The sequence below is a fragment of the Rattus rattus genome, chromosome 5, assembly GCF_011064425.1.
Source record: "Rattus rattus isolate New Zealand chromosome 5, Rrattus_CSIRO_v1, whole genome shotgun sequence".
Classification (NCBI taxonomy): Eukaryota; Metazoa; Chordata; class Mammalia; order Rodentia; family Muridae; genus Rattus; species Rattus rattus.
This window is the reverse complement of record NC_046158.1, coordinates 147,868,503-147,888,614: the sequence shown is the minus strand read 5'-3', so window position 1 is coordinate 147,888,614 and position 20,112 is coordinate 147,868,503.

Below are 20,112 nucleotides of genomic sequence, written 5' to 3'. Positions count from 1 at the left end.
GCTCCTCCCTCTGGTTTTTGAGACAGGTTCTCATGTAGCTCAGGTCAGCCTCAAAATCACTATGTGATTTTGGTGTTGGTGTTGGTGTTGGTGTTGGTGGTGTGGTGGTTTGGTTTGGTTTTGTCTTTGTTTCTGAGACAATGTCTCTCACTGGCAGGAACTTGCTGAGCAAGCGAAGCTGGTGGCCAAGGAGCCCCAGAGCTCCACCAGTCCCTGCCCGGCCCAGTGCTGGGATTACACACAGCTTCTGAGGACTGATCCACAGGTCCTTGTGCTTGTCAAAAAAGCCCTTTACTGACTGAGCCATCTCTTCAACCCTAAAGCCAATCCTTGAACCCTGGCTTACCAGACCCTTAGTCCTGGGTTCTTGGCAACAACCCTTCCCATCAAGAAAAGCCCATTTTAAAAAAACAAAACAAAAACAAAAACAAGAAAAAAACACTCTTCTCTCTGGTTCCAGCCAGAGAGGTGGAATGTCACCAGGCAAGGGAGCTGTGCCCTCCTTCCTGACAGGAGCCACTGTGAATGCTCACATCTGATCCTGGGCATGTCCCCCAGCTAAGTGACCCTTGATGTCACTTGTTAAATACAGCTGTGGCAGCCTATGTGACACTGTGTCCTGACTGTTGTGCTGAGTGGATGGCTAGAGCTACCATGTATCGATCGGTCCTCTGTTTCTTACCACTCCAATTCCTTGTCCCACAGGTAAAGCAGGAAGTCATACACGTATTCATTTGCTCTTCCCTACCATCCATCTTTTAATTTATTTTCTGTGTGCACATGTATGTGTGTTAGTGGTGTACATGTGTGTGCAGATGTGTTCTCATGTATATAGAGGTCACAATAAACTTGCTTGTTGTTCCCCAGGCAGTGTCCACCTTGTGTTTTAAGACTGGGCCTCCTACTGGTCTGGAGCTCCCAGAGCAGGCTCGGCTGGCTAGCCATCAAACCCCAGGGGACCAACCGCCAGTTTCCTGTTCCTCAGTCTCGAGGTTACAAGAGCAGGCTTCCATGGCTGAACTTCTTTTTAACGTGGATTCTGGAGATCAAACTCAGATCCCGATGCTTGTAAGGCAAACCCTTTACTTACTGTGCCATCTCCCAAGTCCCCTCAAACTAGCTTTCCTTAAGTGATCACCCACCAACCAGCACCACTGTGTACAGGACAGAAGACAGGGGCTGGTCCAGCCTCCCTGGGATCACACTCCTGAGGGTGGTGGATCCAGAGGGTGAAATACGCAACCTTCTTGGGGCACTGACAGATGCGGGTGCTCAGAAAGACCAGGACAAAAGTCAGAGCCAGGCAAAGAGAGGGCACTTGAGGAAACGGGGGACCAGGGAAGGCCTCAAAACGGACAGAAATGGTGAACCCCATCAAGTCTTCTGAGGAAGAAATATCAAACAGAAGGAAAAAGGCAAAAGCGGCCAGCGGACCTCTGACAGATACAAAGTTTCACAAATTGCATTCCTTGATACACCACCCCAAGATGCTCCCTGGGAAACAAAGGACCACGTTCCAGGTTTACAAACAACACAGGATGCACACTCCGCTCCACTCAGGGGCAGGGGGAGGGGGCTCATCCTACCCACGGGACACCCAGACATCCCGCAGGACAGTCTCCTGCAAACACATTTGATTACACAGCTGTTTCTGCACATAACACCTGTTGGCATCATAGGGAGCTGCGTTCCCATGGAAACCAACTTGGGGAGCTCTGCTTTCAACTCTCAGCCACATTAGTGTTTAATTTCTTAATTCTCTCTCCCACATCCAGGGAACGCTCATTAGAGCCCCGCTCAGTGTCGGACACTGCGTTCTGCTGAGCTGGTCAGAACAAAAGCCAGCCCACCGTCTCCAGCCTAAGAGTCACACCTGAGAACGGGTGAGAGGCTCGCGTGTTAAGAACACTTATTGCCCTTCACAGAATCTAGGTTTTGCTCTCTGCCCACACGTCGGGCAGTTCGCAAGAGCCGTGACCCTAGCTCCAGGGGGACCCAAGCCCATCTTCCGGCCTCTCCGGGCACATGCACGTACCCTCCTACAGACACAGACAACACATACATGTCAAGTAAAATAAATCCTCAAAAGCTAACAAATTAAAAGTCACCCCCCACAGAGCCAGCAAATGACATCCCGGGAAGATTCTAGAATGTGGTTGCTGACGTCCCCACCAGCTCAGTGACCCAAAGCTTCCAGGGGACAGTTTGAGGGCTGTGAAGAGGAACAAAGCCATTTCAAACCCTTCCTCTGATCCCCGGTGAGATTTCCTCTCTCGGTCTCACCAGCACTGGCAGGACACACACACACACACACAAATGAATCTCACCAGATCTGAGGGATGTTATTGAAGGATAGAAACAGTGGTTGCCTGGAGATGAGACAAAAGAAGAAACCGTGTGTAATTTATACCTTCTCAACACCTTCTCAGGAAGAAGGGAACTGGAAAAGCTGAGAGCCACCCCCTGCCGATCCAATTTCAAACACACACCCATATCCAACCCCAGACTTTGAGCAGCCTCAGACTTAGAATAAATTGACTTCTATCGCCGCATACACACCTGACAGCCAGCCTTCTCATTTCCACCTGCACGGGATTAATTTTCAAAAAGCTGGGCTTCTCTCCTAACAGCAGCCTCGGGTGAAAGGACCAGAAACTGAGGAGAACAAGACCTGACTTACTTCTTGCAAAACATACTTTTTAAAACTGCATGTATCCCTGTGTCTGGAGGTGGACCTGTGTGTTTTCTATGGGGGGATGGGGGGTGCACTCGTGCATGCATATGTGTGTGAGCACGTGTAACCCTGGATATCTTTCTTTGGGCACACCCACTTTGGTTTTTGAGACAGGGTCTCTCACACTGGGACCTGAATTTGTCCATTAGTCCCAAGCATCTAACTGGTGAGCCCTGAGCTTCCCGCCATCTCTGTTTCCTCAGTACTAACATTACAAGTCCACACAACCACACCCAGCTTTTAACACCGGGCCTGGGAACCCAACTCAGGTCCTCAGGCTTGCACAGCAAGCACTTTACCTCCTCAAAACCATACTCACCCCAAGGACACTGATGTTTGCTTTAAAAAAAAAATCCATGCATCTTCTGTTTAGTCAGGATCAGGAGTAACATGGCTCCGAGTTTTAACATGACTTCCTGCTTTTGGTTGGTTTTAAGCCAAGTGTGCCAGGAAAGATCTGATCTCTTACAAAGACTTCTCTATTTTTAGATGCTCACCTTATCCTTGGCCCCATTTTACAGATTGGAAAATAAAGGCTTTAGAAGAGTCAGTCATTTAGCCAAAGTTACAGAGAAAATTATGCCCCAACTGGAAAACAAACAAACAGAACAAAAAAACAAACAAACAAAAAAAAAAAAACCCTGAGGAGGAAGAGCTGGATCTAAGTCAGCAACGTCTCCTCCCAGTCGGCCCCAGTTCTCTGAAACCTGGGTACCTGACATGCACTGATTGTCCTCATGCCCGTGCTTCCTTACCTGTGACAATGCAGGCGGCCTCCATCCCTCACTTTCAGTTGCTGTGATCAAACACGATGACCAAAGGCTAAGCAAGAGAGAGAGGGCTTGCTTGAGCTTATGCTTCCAGGGTGCATTCTGACCGGGAAGCAGAACAAACACGTCCTTAACCTCAACAGGAAACAGTGAAAACAGACGGGAAGTGAGGTGAGGCAATAAAGTCACAAAGCCCGCCCCCAGTGACGTACTTCCTCCAGCACAACAAGGCTCCACCCCAAGCCTGCCTAAACAGAGCCACCAACAGGGGGTACTAAGTGTTCAAATGCTTGAGATGATGGGGGACAATTCTCATTCAGACCATCACATACACAGCCCTTTCTTCCTACCCAGGCAAGAGACCCCAGTCAGCACTCAGCCCACTCAATCCAGGGAGATGGACTGTCCTTTCATCACATCCTTTCTTCATCAAGAGTTTTCTCTAGCTAGTCATCTCCCAACATCAGCATGTGCTAGAAACTTCCCTGAGGACATGCGCAGACCTCCTTATTCCGCCCATGAAGAGTTCCTGGGAGGCACACTGGCTTGTCTTCCTTTGACCTGCAAAGCAACTGATGGCTCAAGGACGTCGCGGAGGGATAGGGATGTTGCTTAATTGACAGAATGTTTGCCCGGCGTGCAAAGCAGCACCACGTAAACCAGATGTACACACCTGTAATCCCAGCACTTGGGGGAAAAAGAAATGCAAGGTCATCCGACATATAGTCATCTCTAGACAATACTGAGCTAGAAATGCTGTCAAAAAGGGGGGTGAGGGGCAGGGGAGGAAGAGAGGAAGGAAATCAAGAACTTCCCACCACATTCAGAAAGCCTTTTTCCACCTCTCAGGAAACACCTCCATCCTCCTAGGTGACTCTAAGTGGTCTCAAGTCAGTGATGAAATTAGCCACCACAACACCTTTTAGCCTTTAACAGAAAGAAATATTTTTCTGTATTTCTTTGCCACTGTCCTTAGAGCAAAGAGTTACCACGGTCTTCATCCCCCAGTGCTCGGGCACTCAGTTCCAGTCACATTGACTCTGAGGACTACACCCCAGGGTAGACACATAGATCACTATTATCTATGCAGTCAGCAGTCTGTTTAGGGGGACCCACCATGACTCCAAAATGTCAAATCTTACTATGAAGCAGCACTACAAGAGAGAGGAGCTGCGGGCCAGCCACCTCAAGCTTCCCAGGTCCGTGCCAATCTTTGTCACTAAGACAGAGTGCCTCCTCTCAGACACTGGGCAGCAGGAAGGATGAGTAAAATCAGCCATTTGCCTGGAGTAAAGAACCCTGTATGTGATGGTCTGAATGAGAATTGCCCCCCATCACCTCAGGCATTTGAACATTTAGTCCCCCCTGTTGGTGGCGCTGTTTAGGCAGGCTTGGGGTGGAGCCGTGCTGGAGGAAGTACGTCACTGGGGGCGGGCTTTGTGACTTTATAGCCTCACCCCACTTCCCGTCTGTTTTCACTGTTTCCTGTTGAGGTTAAGGATGTGTTTGTTCTGCTTCCCGGTCAGAATGCACCCTGGAAGCATAAGCTCAAGCAAGCCCTCTCTCTCTTGCTTAGCCTTTGGTCATCGTGTTTGATCACAGCAACTGAAAGTAAGGGATGGAGGCCGCCTGCATTGACACACATAAGGAAGCACGGGCATAGGTGTTCATTGTTGAAGAATTTCCATAACTGGAGAAACCGAGGCAGAGCCAAATCCAGGCATACTTCATGCTGATACCAAACGGAGGTCAGGAAACTTCTTCAGTTAAGGTCTAGGCAGAAAGTATCCCAGATGTTGCAGGCCACGTGGCCTCAGTATCCCAGATGTTGCCGGCCACATGCCTCAGTTGGAGCTGTTCTCATGCCTTTCTTAGCATGACAGCCCACAGGTGACATCCGATGACAAGGTTCTGGCCTCATGCTGGTAAAAGTAGATTTGCAGGCACTAAAATGGGAACTTGATGTCACTTTTGTGTCACAAATGTTCTCTGCATGCCACCCGCCCCACCCCACCCCATGCCGAGTGCCTGAGCAGTAGAAAAACCACTAGAATCAGGCTGGATTCAGCCCATCTGTCCTTCCAAAGAGTACAGAAAAGAAGAAAAGGACCCCGTATTCTCCCACCTGTTCATAGAGTGGAGACAGTAGCCCCAACTCTGTGGAAGATGGTTGGATTTGCATTAATAGGAATTAATCTGTTGATAACTGGATTTCTAGAATGTTCTAGTCTCACGGCTCTAGACAAACATAATTTAGAATCTTTTCTCTTGCCCTGCTGTCTCCACATAAAGTAACCAACAAACTGGCCTTCTTTTAGAACTTTTGTTTTAAAAAAAAAAAAAAAAAAAAAAAGGCAGAGTGGTTGGAGAGACAGCTCAGCGCTTAAGAACAGAGAGGACCCAAGATCAGGCACCCATGTCAGGGTGTAGGTTCTTCCAGTCCAGCTCCGGAGGCATCTGTCCACTTTGGCCTCTTCAGGCACCTTTACTAGGATGTGCATAGCTACACACACACACACACACACACACACACACACACACACACACACGGGGGGGTGACAGGGGGAGAGGTGTCAGACAGAGAGCAGACAGAATTTAAAATAACAAAAATAAATCTTTAAAGAACCATTAAGATCAGAAAAGAGACAGTTGAATTTGAACTTCTAGCTTTTATGAATACACTGCCCTCAGGTTTCCCGTGGAGTTGGACATAAAAGGGAGACCCCCAACTCCTGTCCCCTGTCCCCTGTTTCCCGGCACAGGAAATCATAGGCCACTCAGGAACAGACCCTAGGCCCAGAACTTCCTGGTGCTTATAAAGTTCTCATCGGAGACTAGAGAGATCTCTCAGCAGTTAAGAGCCCTGGCTGCTCTTCCAAGGGACCCCAATTCAATTCCCAGCACCCACACAGCAACTTCCCAACCATCTACACGTCCAATCCTACAGGGATCCAACACCCTCTTCTGGCCCCTGCGGGCACTGTGTGTGCATGTTATATAGACTTTCAGCCAGGCAAAACACCACACACGTAAAGTAAATTAAAAAATAAAAATAAAAATAAATGACCACGTACTCATGATTTGTGGGGGTTTTGGTTTTGGTTTATTAAGAATTTCTGCTCAGGGGTTGGGGATTTAGCTCAGTGGTAGAGCACTTGCCTAGGGAAGCGCAAGGCCCTGGGTTCGGGTCCCCAGCTCGAAAAAAAAAAGAACCAAAAAAAAAAAAAAAAAAAGAACTTCTGCTCCATCGTCTTTTAATAAAAATCGCCATTTTCAGATTTTTTTTTCAACTGCTCAAAAAACTTTTCTCCCCACCTCCCCCTGTAAGGTCAGTCACTTTTAAGATATGAGAGAATTTGAGAACAGATTAATGTCGAGACAAATGATGATTTTTATGTTAGCGGAAGTTTCGGTGCGTTTGCTGACCGGCCTGGCTTTGGATAATAAAGTACAAATGACATGTGACTGTCTGCGTTCTTTGCTTTAAAGTTTGGGGGTGGGGGGCATCAAAAGAGTGAATTCTCTTTAAAACGAAAGTGTCCTAGAAGGGGAAATAAAAGAATGATCACTGGTTGGGGGTGTAGAGCCTACTGGCTCCCCTTTGTCTCCCCACCCCCATCACTGCCCCCCACAAACACACACTCCTCTTTGTGGCCCAGAGACAGAGCCCTGAGTGACTTCTTCAGAAAGGAGTTCGGTGAAATTGTCAGTTGATTACTTCTCCTTGATTAGCATATATAAGAGCCCTGTGATACGGTATTTGCATTCCTATTTAGCCGTGATTTTTGTGGGGCACCAATGATTAAACTTGTCACAGGGCTTGATTGACGGGGTCAGATCTTCACTTTCTACTCTTTTGAAATTAAAAACAAATGTGTCAGCTGCCTTCCTGGGCCGGAGCTCTGTGAGGCTCGTCTGGCTTGTCACTGCGGATAGGTCAGGAATGTTTTAATTTTAGGGATGGAATTCGGCTTGTCAAGTCGAGTGTGATGGCGTGCGGTTGTGGCGATGAGATGTGAAGGGTGGTAGCACAAAGGAGGGGAGGACAGAGACAAAGACGCTCACATTATTAGACAGATTTAATTAGTCCGAATGGATATTACGCTAGATGAAGCGGTGAGCTGTGAAATTAACCCTTGATTACGGACTGGCGGATCACACTCAGAAAGAGAATCAAATCTTTGTAGATAGACGCCTAGGTATGGTCTCTGTACACACACACCCATACTCAACACCCCAACCCTTCCGGGCTGCCAGTCAGATCCCCATCCCCACCACCCACCCCTGTCTGCTTAAACGCCACCGGTCTTGAACTTGGGAAAGCAGGTGTCCCTAGAGAGAGGGGATGCCACCTTCCAACAGTGCCTTTCTCTTGGATGTTAGGCTAAGGGGGGGAGGAGGCAAGGATACCCATTTCTGAATCCAAATTAGACAAGAACAGCTAAGTTTGGGCAAAAGCACAGTACAAGTCTTTGCACTGACTCATTCTGTCAACCTCTGTGGAAGATCACCTAGAAGCATCTGCCCTTAATACAACCTCCGCCCAACTCATCCCTTCCACCTCATGGTTTTCACCTGCTCCCTGGGACTTTCAGAAATTCCAAAGCATATGCAAAAGGTGGGGAGTGGGGAGGTCCTACTGTTCCAGGCCACACCCCGTCTCAAAACCCTTCTGTTCCAGACTCTGGGGATGTGTCACCGGTGTCACCGGTGAGCACAATGCAATTGTTGGCATCCGTTTCCTTCCAAAAACTGTGTTAGTTTCTGAAGACATTTCTTTCTTATCCCTAAACAATGAGAGAACAGCCTCTAACTTGCTTCTTCTGAGTTTTCGAGGAGGAAGAGACCTTAAGAAACCACGTGAGGGGGCTGGAGAGACGGCTCAGCGGTTAAGAGCACTGACTGCTCTTCCAGAGGTCCTGAGTTCAATTCCCAGCAACCACATGGTGGCTCACAACCTTCTGTGATGGGACTCAATGCCTTCTTCTGGTGTGTCTGAGAACATCGACAGTGTATGCATATATAAAATAAATAAATCTTTAAAAGAAAGAAAGAAAGAAACCACGTGAGGAGAGTACCAGCACTACAGAATGACCTTAGCCTTGATGGTAACATGGTGATTCAGAAGGCCCTTGAACAACCATTTTTATAATGTTGTATTTGTCTTTGAGCACTCTCTCTCTCTCTCTCTCTCTCTCTCTCTCTCTTTGTGTGTGTGTGTGTGTGTGTGTGTGTGTGTGTGTGTGTGTATGTGTGTGTCAGGGTTCCTCAACTTTGCCACCACTGACATTTGTCTGGATAAATCCCTGCCGTGGCGCCATCTTGTATGTCTTAGGCCCCTTAGCATCTCTCCTGACCCCTTCCCACCAGAATCCAGGACCAGCAGGATCTCAGGTGGTACCAAAATATCCCCAGATGACAACTTTTAATATTTTCTGACAGCCAAAGTCATCCCTAGTCAAACAGTTCTATTATAAGTGGCTCCTGGAAGAACAACGCTCAAGATCGGCCTCCAGAAAGAATCCATGAAGAAAAAAAGTATTAATTTTAAAAAATATATAAAGTCTGGAGAGATGGCTCAGTGCTTCCAAGCACTTGCTACTTCTAAGTTCCCATCACTCACGACGCTTAGCTCACAGTCACCTGTAACTCCAGCTCCAGGGAAGTCAACATCTTCCACAAGCGCGCGTGTGCACACACACACACACACACAGACACACACAGAGGCACACACACATACACACGCACACATTCACACACACACACATGCACACAGGCACACACACACATGCACACAGGCACACACACACACACACACACACACATGCACACAGGCACACACACACACAGACACACACACACACACAGAGACACACACAGGCACACACACACACACACAGAGGCACACACACACACAACACATACACACACATACACACACACAGACACACACACACATACACTCACACACAGGCACACACACACACACACACACACACACACACACATACACACACACAGACACACACACACACACACAAGAATAACTTTTTGTTTTTTGAGACAGGGTTGCTCTGTGTAGCCATAGCTGTCCTGGAACTCACTCTGTAGACCAGGCTGGCCTCGAACTCATGGAGATCCACTTGCCTCTGCCTCCCAAGTGCTGGGATTAAAGGTGTGCACCATCACTCCCAGCAGGAATTTTTTTCTTTTTAATGAGAGAGAAACTGAGTGACTACATTAGGCAGTAATCAAGGTTTTAGTGGGAGAAAGAAGTTAAGGAGAGATTGGCCACTCTCCTGTTGTTGTGATAAAATACTCTGACCAAAGCACCTAAAGGGAAAATGGGTTTATTGGCTTTGGTTTGGTTTGAGCTCACACAATTCAAGGGCCAGGTAAGCTTCCATCATATCAGGAAACATGGCGGCAGGAGACTGAGGGAGATGGTCACATGGCATCCACAGTAAGAAGAAAAGGAGCAGTAAATACATACACACATGTGCTCAGCTCAGTTCTCCTTTCTTGTACGGGTCAGGATCCCCTGCATAGGGAATGGTGCCCCCCACAGTGGATGTATCTTCCCGCTTCCATTACCGTGATCAAGACAGTCCCCCATAAACACGTCCATAGGCCAACCTGGTCCAGATGATCCTTCATTGAGACCTCTTCCCCAGAGACTAGATTGTGCACAGTTGACAGTTAAACTCAACCATCACATCTATCCCAGACATGAGCTGAAATCAGAGCACAGGAATCGCCAGCCTCTGTGTCAGTCTCACAGAGAGCTTGCTTAAGAAAAGCCACAGCACAGTGCTGGGTCTGTAGCATGGTGCCAGGCATGTGGGAATAATCCCATCCCCTGATGTAGCGGCACAGGCGCTGTTACAAGCTCTGTGTGTGGAACAGCTTGTTTAATAATTTACAATATGTAAGCCAAGAATCCTCCTCACTTACCAGGAGAGTTGAGGGGACGAATGAAACAAATCCATGCTGGGGTGAGGGGGTGCTAAGCCATTTAGTGCACTGTGGCCAAGACAAAGCAACATACTTGCAGGCAAAACACTCATGCACACAATATAAAAATAAAATAATCTAAAAATCCTGTTTCCCTCGATCTGGGCGTGATCATGCACACTGGTGATCCCAGCACCTCGGAGGTTCAGGCAAGAGGATCAGAAACTGGGGGTCATCCTTAGCTACCTAGACCAGTTGAAGCTAGCTCTAGATACATGTGGGATCTTGTCTCAAAAATCCAAAGCAAAAGACAAACGTACGTACTTCTCTTCGTGTCTACTGCATGCCCGGAAACACACTGCCCACAACTGAGAAAATGCTGTGCTCACATCTCATACGCCATTGTCCCCACGGTCCTGTGTGCTGCTCCAGAGGCAGGATGCCTGTGTCCGACATCTGCACATCCATCGTGAGAAACTAGAGACTGTCTTTATAACTGGGATTTCCAAGTTGTTTTAAAAACAAAAAGCTAGAAGGTTCTAAATGAAAAATACTGTAGGCTGCAAATTTAAAAAAAAAAAATTGCAATGATTTGGACAGACCAGGAAGTGGAGACTTTCAGAAGTGTTGGGTCAGGGGACTGGGGTTACGAGATGCCTCTTCATGGTGGCCTCACAACTACAAGATGGCGTCCACCGCTAGACACTGCATCTGCACCACTAGACCTGTCCCAGCAGGAAAAGAAGTAGAGTAGCGGTTTCGTTTTTAACCCTTGTTCTCAGGTGGGAGGAAACCCTTTCCCAGAAACTCAGCCTTCTCCACTCAGGTCTCCTGCGTTACTTAGCTTTTCTGTTATTGCGTTAAAACACCACCGATCAAGGTGCCTTATGGAAGAGCTTTTTGCGCCTCTGGTTCCTGACAGATGAATCCGACATGACAGAGAGGCTCGTCAGCAAGAGGCAGGCGCCGCGGTCAGAGCAGAAAGCTGAGTGTTCAACCTTCTCAACCCAAAACACTAAACGGAAAGAAATCCACTTGAAAAGGCTCCAGGCTTTTAACCTCCAAGCCCTCTCATGGTGAAAGAAATCCTCCATCAATGCCACACCCCCTGAACCCTCACAGACAGCCTCACCAAGGGGGCAGCAAGGGTTCAAAAGCCTGAGCCCACGGGGAGCATTGGTCTTTCCAAACCCCATGATTCCTTGGCCAGAGTGGTGACGTCAGTTTCTGTTTGTTTGTTCAATGGCTGTTGACTTGTTATCCTCCTTCTCTACAAGATGCTGTGAGGCCCCTGAGTGGTCACAGAACCATGGAAATTAGACCCAGGCTTTTGTCACTAGAAGAAAACAGAGAGGTGGTTAAAGGTGGACATTTAATGTCATCTGTCCCCAAGACCATCCCTGTGTCCCTTCCTTGTCTCTTCCTACCCAGGAGTCTTCAGGGAACTGAAGACCTGAAGTCTGAATTGTTGGTCAACTGTCCTGAAGGGGAGGGGCTATATATGGTCAATCAGACTTTCTAGACTGACATACACAAGAGGGGCTGGGTATCCATGGGCTTAGTTCTTAGGATGGGAGAAAAAAAAAAAAAAAACACTTTCTTGTCCCTAAATGATGCCCAGGAAATGCCTATTATGACAGTGCTTGGATGCCCATCAAACACGCATGCACATATATGTGCCAGTTAAGTTCTTCCAGAGGAACAGAACAGACGAGTGAATAAGCGTGATGAGGGAGATTTCCAGATGGGCTTTTATGGCTGTCTGTGAACCAGCAACTCTTTGGTCCCTGAGTCTGGATGTCTCAGCCCTCTCAACCTGGTGCTGAGGGCCTGGGAGATTTCAGCAGAGTCCTCGATCTTCAATCTGCATTTAAAAGCTGAGAATTCAGGTTCTGGTGTCAGTAGAGGACGGTGGTAGCAGCAACAGAGACAGACACACTCACTGGCTAGAAGGAAAGGCAGGTAGGAAAAAGCAGTGATCTTCCTATGCACCTCTCACGCCTGCCTGGGTCATCAGAAGGCACCCTTCTAGAAATGCCCCCAAACAGCTGCCCAGAGACCTGTGTCTGGTTGATTCCAGACCCAATCAAGCTGACAGACAGGAAGGACATACTTAGGAGCACCCGAGTAGCCCTTAAGGGGTGCTCCTATGGGCTCTGTGTATAACAGTCACAGGATCAGTAGCAGGCTGCCAAGCACAAGAGAAACACAGAAACAAAGCACAGCTCAGAGGGAATGGGAAACCACAAAGAAAGTGGCCTCCCACTCAGAGCGAATGTGTTTGGAGTTTCTGGCATGTGGGTGGCCGGTCGGGGTCAGCGGGCAGCCTTTCGCTCATCTGCCTAGTGACACCAAGCTCTCACGTCATAGTCACACTGAGCTGAAGCGGGCGTCTGTGCTCCTCCAGGGGACTCACCTTGGTCTGCCTAACTCCAGTCCAAAATCCCCCCAGCATGAAAAAAAGAAAAAAATGTGTGGGGTTTTTTTTCCCCCATTTTGCACATAGAGTTTCTGAATGTCCACAAATGCAAAAGGAAGCAGATAACCGTTTCCTCCCCCAAAAGAAAAGTCTGACATATACAATGTTCCCAAACCATAAGAAGACAGGAAGCCTTTAGAAGGAGGAAGCCAGCCCCTTCCTTGAGGGAGTTGCCCGTCGGTTTGGAGACCACGCAGCTCCTGAAACATTTATAGAAAGAAAAAAATTAATTCAGTGCAGCTCAGGTTAGCCAACAGCCAGTGAGTAGTTGCTGCATGTGGGGCCTGGTGCAAGGCTCCAATGAGGGAGAAGATGGCTCAGTCATACAAGCATGACATAGTCTCTTAATGCCAGCACAGGGATAGGCACAGATCTCTGTGAGTTCAAGGCCAGCCTTGACTACATAACTAGTCCTAGGCCAGCCAGAGGTACACAGCAAGACCTTGTCTTAAATAAAAACGAGGAGGAGGAGAAGAAGAAAAAAAAAAGAGAAAGAGGAGGAGGAGGAGGAGGAGGAGGAGGAGGAGGAGGAGGAGGAGGAGGAGGAGGAGGAGGAGGAGGAGGAGGAGGAGGAGTCCTGAATTCAAAACCCCTAAAGCCCATTTCAAAATTAAAAGAGGAGTGTGAGGCCGAAGAGGGTTCAGTGGCTGTCACTGTTGCAGAAGACCTGGGGTTCCATTCCCAGCACCCTCGTGGTGGCTGACCACCATCTGTAACTTTAGTTCCAGGAGATCCAATGCCTTCTTCTAGCTTCTCCGGGCTCCTGCACCCAGGCGTTACACACATGTTCATGCCGACTCACATACATACACACAAAGACCAAATAAATCACTTAAAATTATTTTATACATATTTCAAATCATGTTATAGCTTTGAAATTTTATTTTAAAAGCTAGACACCTTGGCACAAGATTCTAATGTTAGAGCCAGGGGGCCGGAAACAGGCGGGATCCCTGGGGCTTACTGGCCTGTCCAGTTCAAAGAGCCCCAGGCTCCTTAAAATTCCATAGTCTTGCCCCAGCCCCACGCGTTTTCTTCCTCTCCTCTTCTCACTTAAGCCTTCACTTTACCTATCCAGGTTCCCACACTGGAGCTGTCCTACCCTCCTCTCGCCATGCAAATCGGGTCCTCTCCAGGCGTGGTGTGATCTGTCCACCTGTTACTGATCGTCACGTAGGTGACAATCCCAGACATAGATTTCATGGAATAAACTCCTCTCTCACCAACGTAAAGCAGGGAGAGGTTCTATTAGCCCCGCGTGAGGGTCAACTGGCAACAAAACCAGGTAAGGGTGGATACAGTGTTGAAAGACAGCAGAAACTTGACTCCTTGGGCCACAGTTCCTCCATGCAAGCCTGACTTATGTAGCAACCCAGACCCCCAGACACCAAGAAGCCCCAGAATGATCATCCCAGTGAAAAGGATTTCTGGAGGGGTGCAGGGGACAACTTTTATCTGGGTTGAGTTAGGTCACGTGCCCATCCCGGAACTAACCCCCAGCCAGAAGAATAGAGCATACTGATTGGCCAGGCTTCAATCACATGGGCAGGGAACTGGGAAGCAAGGTGAGCCGGTGAAAGTCTCCGCACTGAGAAGACAGCAGATGGTTTCCCAAAAGAAAATCTGGTTTGTAATTAGAGGGAATAATATTTATCTGCCGGTTCATCTTTTTGTTTTAACGACTGATTTATTTGTGTGGGTGCGGGTATGTGTGGGGCATGGATGTTTGCAGACACACCTGTGCGTGCTCATGGGGGCCAGAAGTCCGCTTCGCTCACTGCATCGGTGTGTTTGAGGCAGGGACTCTCCCTGAATACAGGACTCAGTTTCTCTCAGCTGGTTTGGAAGCCAGAAAGTTCCAATGATCCTCTTGACTCTGACTCCCCGCGAGCTGGAGTTAAGGAGTGCTCCGGTTGTCCTGCTTGTCACGTGGACTGTGGGATCCTAACTTAATCTTTGAGAATCTCTCAGATGTATACATTCATGTGTGTACGCATGTATGTATGCATGCATGCATGGTATTGCATGCATGGTATTGCATGCATGGTTTATATGTATGCATGCATGTATGTATGTATGCATGTATGTATGCTTGCTTGCATATCCATTGCATCTGTCCACTAAGTCCGGTCTTCTTTTTTTTTCTTTTTTCCTTTTTTTTGGGGGGAGGGGTTTGTTTGTTGTTGTTGTTTTGACTTGGGGCTTTTCTTGGTGGTGTTGGTTTGGTTTGGTTGGTTGGTTGGTTTTTGTTTTGTTTTGTTTTTTTAAGACAAGATTTCTCTGTATAGCCCTGGGCTGTCCTGGAACTCACTCTGTAGACCAGGCTGGCGTGTAACTCACAGGGCTCTACCTGCCTCTGCCTCTGCCTCTGCGGCCCAAGAACTGGGATTAAAGGCTACCACCCCCAGCTCTGTCATCTCATTTTAATAACTGATTTCAAAGCCAAGTATCCATTTGTGATGTCTTATGGGAGTTGGTCGTGTTAGTTATAGAGTCATTCAGATCTGAGATCGAAGGCACTCGAGTTTATGGTAGTTAGCCAGGCAGAGACCACACAGCAATTTCAGCATTTTCTGTCTCATTCGGGGAGTCTGCTCGGTAAGGCAACTGTTCCCAGAGCCTTCCATCAGGAGTCAGAAAACAAGCACTCGTGTTTCCTGATCCCAGATACCTTGCTCATACACACAGGAAGAAGAAAAATATTATTGTTTTCTAACCTAAGAGAGATGATCGACTGCAGCCAAGTCCTTGACCCTTCATCCTGGATCTTTTCTCTGTGACCATTTGTGAACATGAACATTGGGCAAGATTTCCCACATCCTCAATGCCTTTTCGTTATTAAAAGCAGGGTCCCTTAATAAATAATTAGACATTTCGCTTCTAAGGAACAGGAAGATAAGGGCAGGGACACTCATAAATTTCACGCTACAGGATAGATTGCGCCCAGCGCCGAGAACAGCCTAGCATTCGTTGCTTTTTTTTTTCTCCTCTTCCTGTGGCATAAATTGTTCTAATTATGTGTGCAAGATCATCTATTCCCCAAGACGAGAGTCTCGAGCTCTGTGTCTGTTCTTCTAATTCTGGGAAGCATGCGAGGCTCTCGGTTCCCACCCCCTTGTTTTCAAACTGAATTGTTTCAGTGGTGGCTTAGCGTGTCAGCTTGTAAGTCTGTAAAACAGCTCTCTACCAGCTGGAGATTCAACATGCTACAGGAATACATAACAGAGCCTAACCAAGAAGGTTTGTAATTCAGTAATTAGCTGTAATTAATGAACACAAAGTGAAGACTCATTTACAGCTTAAATTACCACATTAGCTCCTGTCACCCTCTATGTACACAAAACAGCAGGAATTCAATTATTTTTATTCTTCAAAGCTAATTTAAAATTTAAGGGATGCCATTACATGAAATAATAGGGAAGAAATGTAATCGCAATCTCTGGGAACAGTTGGTCGTCCTTAGAATTTGAAAAAAAAAAAATGTGATCGCTGACGATTTGGAAATGTTCCTTCATCTGTGAACAGATGAGGGATTGAAGTCTCTGCTCTTTTCAGTATATTTAATTTAAACGGAGAAGGTGGTTGACGGTGGCGGACTCCCCATGCTGCGAGATCCTTGGGCGCAGTTGTCAAGGCAGCTGAAGGGGGCGGGGCAGCGTGGGAGACTCGCGTGCCATTCTCCCTGCTGGGGACCAAGCCTTCCTGAAATGCCAGGGCTTCTTGAATTTGCCACCTGTTCCCGACACAAAGCGTCAGAGGCTTCATCCTCACCTTCTCATGTAGGCAGTGCAGTTTCTTCCTTCTTTCGTTCATTCATTCATTCACTCACTCAATCGCTCATTCACGGTGAAGTAACCGTCGTAGGCTCCCAGCCACAGCAGTGGGAGTGACAGACCCATTACAGCCCTCCGAGGGCCAGCATTCGGGGTGGGAGGAATTCTCAAGCCTGGATCCGTAAAGGACACAGGGGGAGCTTTTAAAGCATAGGTGCTGGAAAATCGGGTCAGTCAGCGCCTGCCTGTCAACCCAGCGCTGAAGAAGCTGAGAGCTGTTCTGCCTGGGGCTTGCCAACCGGCTAGTCCAACCTAGTCAAGGAATCAAAGAGATTAATCGTTAATTAATTAATTAATTAATTAAGAATAAATAAGGTCAGAGCCAGGCTTGGTGGCACTCGCCTTTCATCCCAGCACTCGGGAGGCAGAGGCAGATGAATCTTTGTGAGTTCCAGGCCAGCCTGGTTTACGGACTGAGTTCCAGGACTACAGAGTAAGACCCTTTCTTTTAAAAAAGAGAGAAAAGAAAGAAGATTGGGAAGCAAGTGAAAAAGAACCTGGATGTTGACCTCTAACCTCCGTATGCACATATGCTGAACACACATTATACACACACACACTCACACCACACACACACTCTCACCACACACCACACACACATACACGTGCATGCACACACACTCACACCACACACTCACACCACACACTCACACCACATACACTCACACCACACACTCACACCACACACTCACACCACATACACTCACACCACACACTCACACCATACACACTCACACCACACACACTCACACACCACACACTCACACCACACTCACTCATACCACACTCACACCACACACACTCATACCACACTCACACCACACTCACACCACACACACATCACATACTCACAACCACACACACACACCACACACTCACACCACACACTCATACCACACACTCATACCACACTCACTCACAACACACACACACTCACACACACAGAAGCAATATAGTTGAACTTGGCAGTTTATAATCCCAGCTCTTGGGAGGCTGAGGCAGGATGAAGGCCAGTAAGCCTAGGTTATTCAAAGAGTTCAAGGCTAGCCTGATCTACCTAGTAACAGCCCATTTAAAAAAAAAAAAAAAAGACAGAAAGAAAAAAGAGAAGCTAGTGATGTAAGTGGGCATCAGTATTTTTTCTTCTGCTTTTGCTAATTCAGAGCAAAAGGTAGGAGCCAGGGTTGGGAGTCACGTGGCTCAAGTAACAACCACAGCAGCGACAGCAGCTCTCACTGGAGATGGGGACCGTGGTGGGAACTGGGAAGGTGAGCACACTGGTGTAGGTCACATGATGTGGGGGCCGTCACTCTGGGAGTCGGACAGGACGTCTGAACTGTGTGAAGTGAATCTGAGAGTCTGGGAGAAGCTGGCCCACCCAGTGCAAAGATCTCCCACCACATTCCCCTCTCTATATATAACCCCCCTTACCTCCCTCTCCCCCTCCCCCCTCGCTTGCACTCCTGAGCGCTCTCTCTCTCTCTCTCTCTCTCTCTCTCTCTCTCTCTCCTCCTCCCTCTCTCTCTCTCTGATTTTTAAGATAGTGTGTGTGTGCACACACGTGTGCATGCGTGCGCACTGACTGACGTGTAGGGTGCTCGTGGGTGGAGGTTAGAGGTTGCTGTCCTGTCCCACGTCTTCCTTCACCATACATCCCTTAGGTACTGAGGTAGGATCTTCCACTGTGCTCAGAGCTCACTGATGCTATTCAGGTGCTGAGCCTCTGAACCCTGGCGCTCCATTTTCTCCACCAAAGTTTTATCTGCTGAGCCATTTTCACAGAGAGCCTCACATCTCTCTCTCTCTCTCCTTTCCAACCTGCAAACGTTTCGTTTGTTGGAGGCCTGTACCAAAATCATAAAGTTCACTGGCAGGGTGAGCTTATCTCACTTAAACCACGTTCTAAAAACAAAAACAAAATTATAGGGGCCCCGCCCAAGGCAGGCATGAATGCTGAGAAGAAAGGGCTCTATGGATAGGGTTTTGTAGGTAAGAAAGGAGGATCTTTGAGGCTAGAGGTGTGGCAGGAACCTAGATTTTATTTTATATAGCACGATAAGTCCTGGGAAGATTTTTCTCAGGGAATGCAAGGGGGAGGTGCATAAGGGGTCCACCCCTGGCCTGTGACTGGTGATCCCCTCCTTTCAAGGCAGTCCCGGTCATGGAGGAAAAAAGAACTCACGTCAAAGGAATGTCGGGTCTCACGTGTTGGATTTCTCCCTTCCCACACGTCCCCTCCCCTTTTCGGATCCGTTTTTCTCTCCTTTAAATAGGCCACTTGGAACAGCACTGTCTAATATTTCATAGGTGATCGACTGCTGAGTGGGGGCTCTGGGAGACAGAGGGGAGACGCTGATAAGCCCTTGCGCAGGTTCTATTAGGGAATACGGTAGTAATTAATGAACCCCGCCAGTAATTGGGAAGGTGTGAGGCCCCTGTAATACCGTAATGACAGCCATTCGTCTGCGAGCCCCCCCCCCCGTCACTCCAAGCCATTCCTCATCGCTCTCTGATCTCAGACTCTAAGCCATGCAAATCTCTGTGACAGGTCGCTACGTCTCTGTCTCTCTAATTGGGCGGCATAGAGTTGTTTATGGATGGTGTCGGCATTTAAGCCTCCGTCGGAGGTTGCTCAGTGATCGTTAGGAATTCGCCTTGCTGGCATTGTCAGTGACACCCCCCTCGAGGCTCCATGCCGGGCGTGGTGGTGCCATGTGGCTTTCCGGGCACAAGCTGGGTGTGTGTGGGATTGTTAGGAAAATGGCTTGGACGGTTAGAAACGGAATGCAGCAGTGGCTCAGCTCCATGGAGCTAAAACTTCCGTTCGTGGACAGAAGTGCAATGCTTTGCACAAACACATCCCAGGCTGAACCCGAGAAATGTTAATGCCCCAAAGAGGAGACCACATCAAAAACAAAAAGCAGAAAAACAAAACAAAACAAAACAAAGAAGCTTTACACAGAGCCGAGATTCTGAACATACCTATTTGTTACTTTGTTTCTGTGTCTAGGGGGTCATCTGTTGTCTCCCGGAAGCTAATACAAGCAATTGTTGGAAAAATCATACGATTTTAAAAATGGCGGGCGGGCCAGGGCGGAGATTGGTAGGGGAGCTAGCTGAGTGTTTCTGCTACAGAGGGAATCTTTTAAATATTTAGGAAAACACGGGAAGTACCATTTTAATATATAATCAGCACACTTTAAAAAGACTCAAATATGAGCTAGCCCGGCAAGGGATGGCTTAGCTGGTGTCGTTTTCTGACTGTAAGTACTAGAGAAGCTAGAAGCTCTCTGGTCTTCACACCCTCCCCAGGACGGAAGGAAAGGAACCGAGACTTAGAAG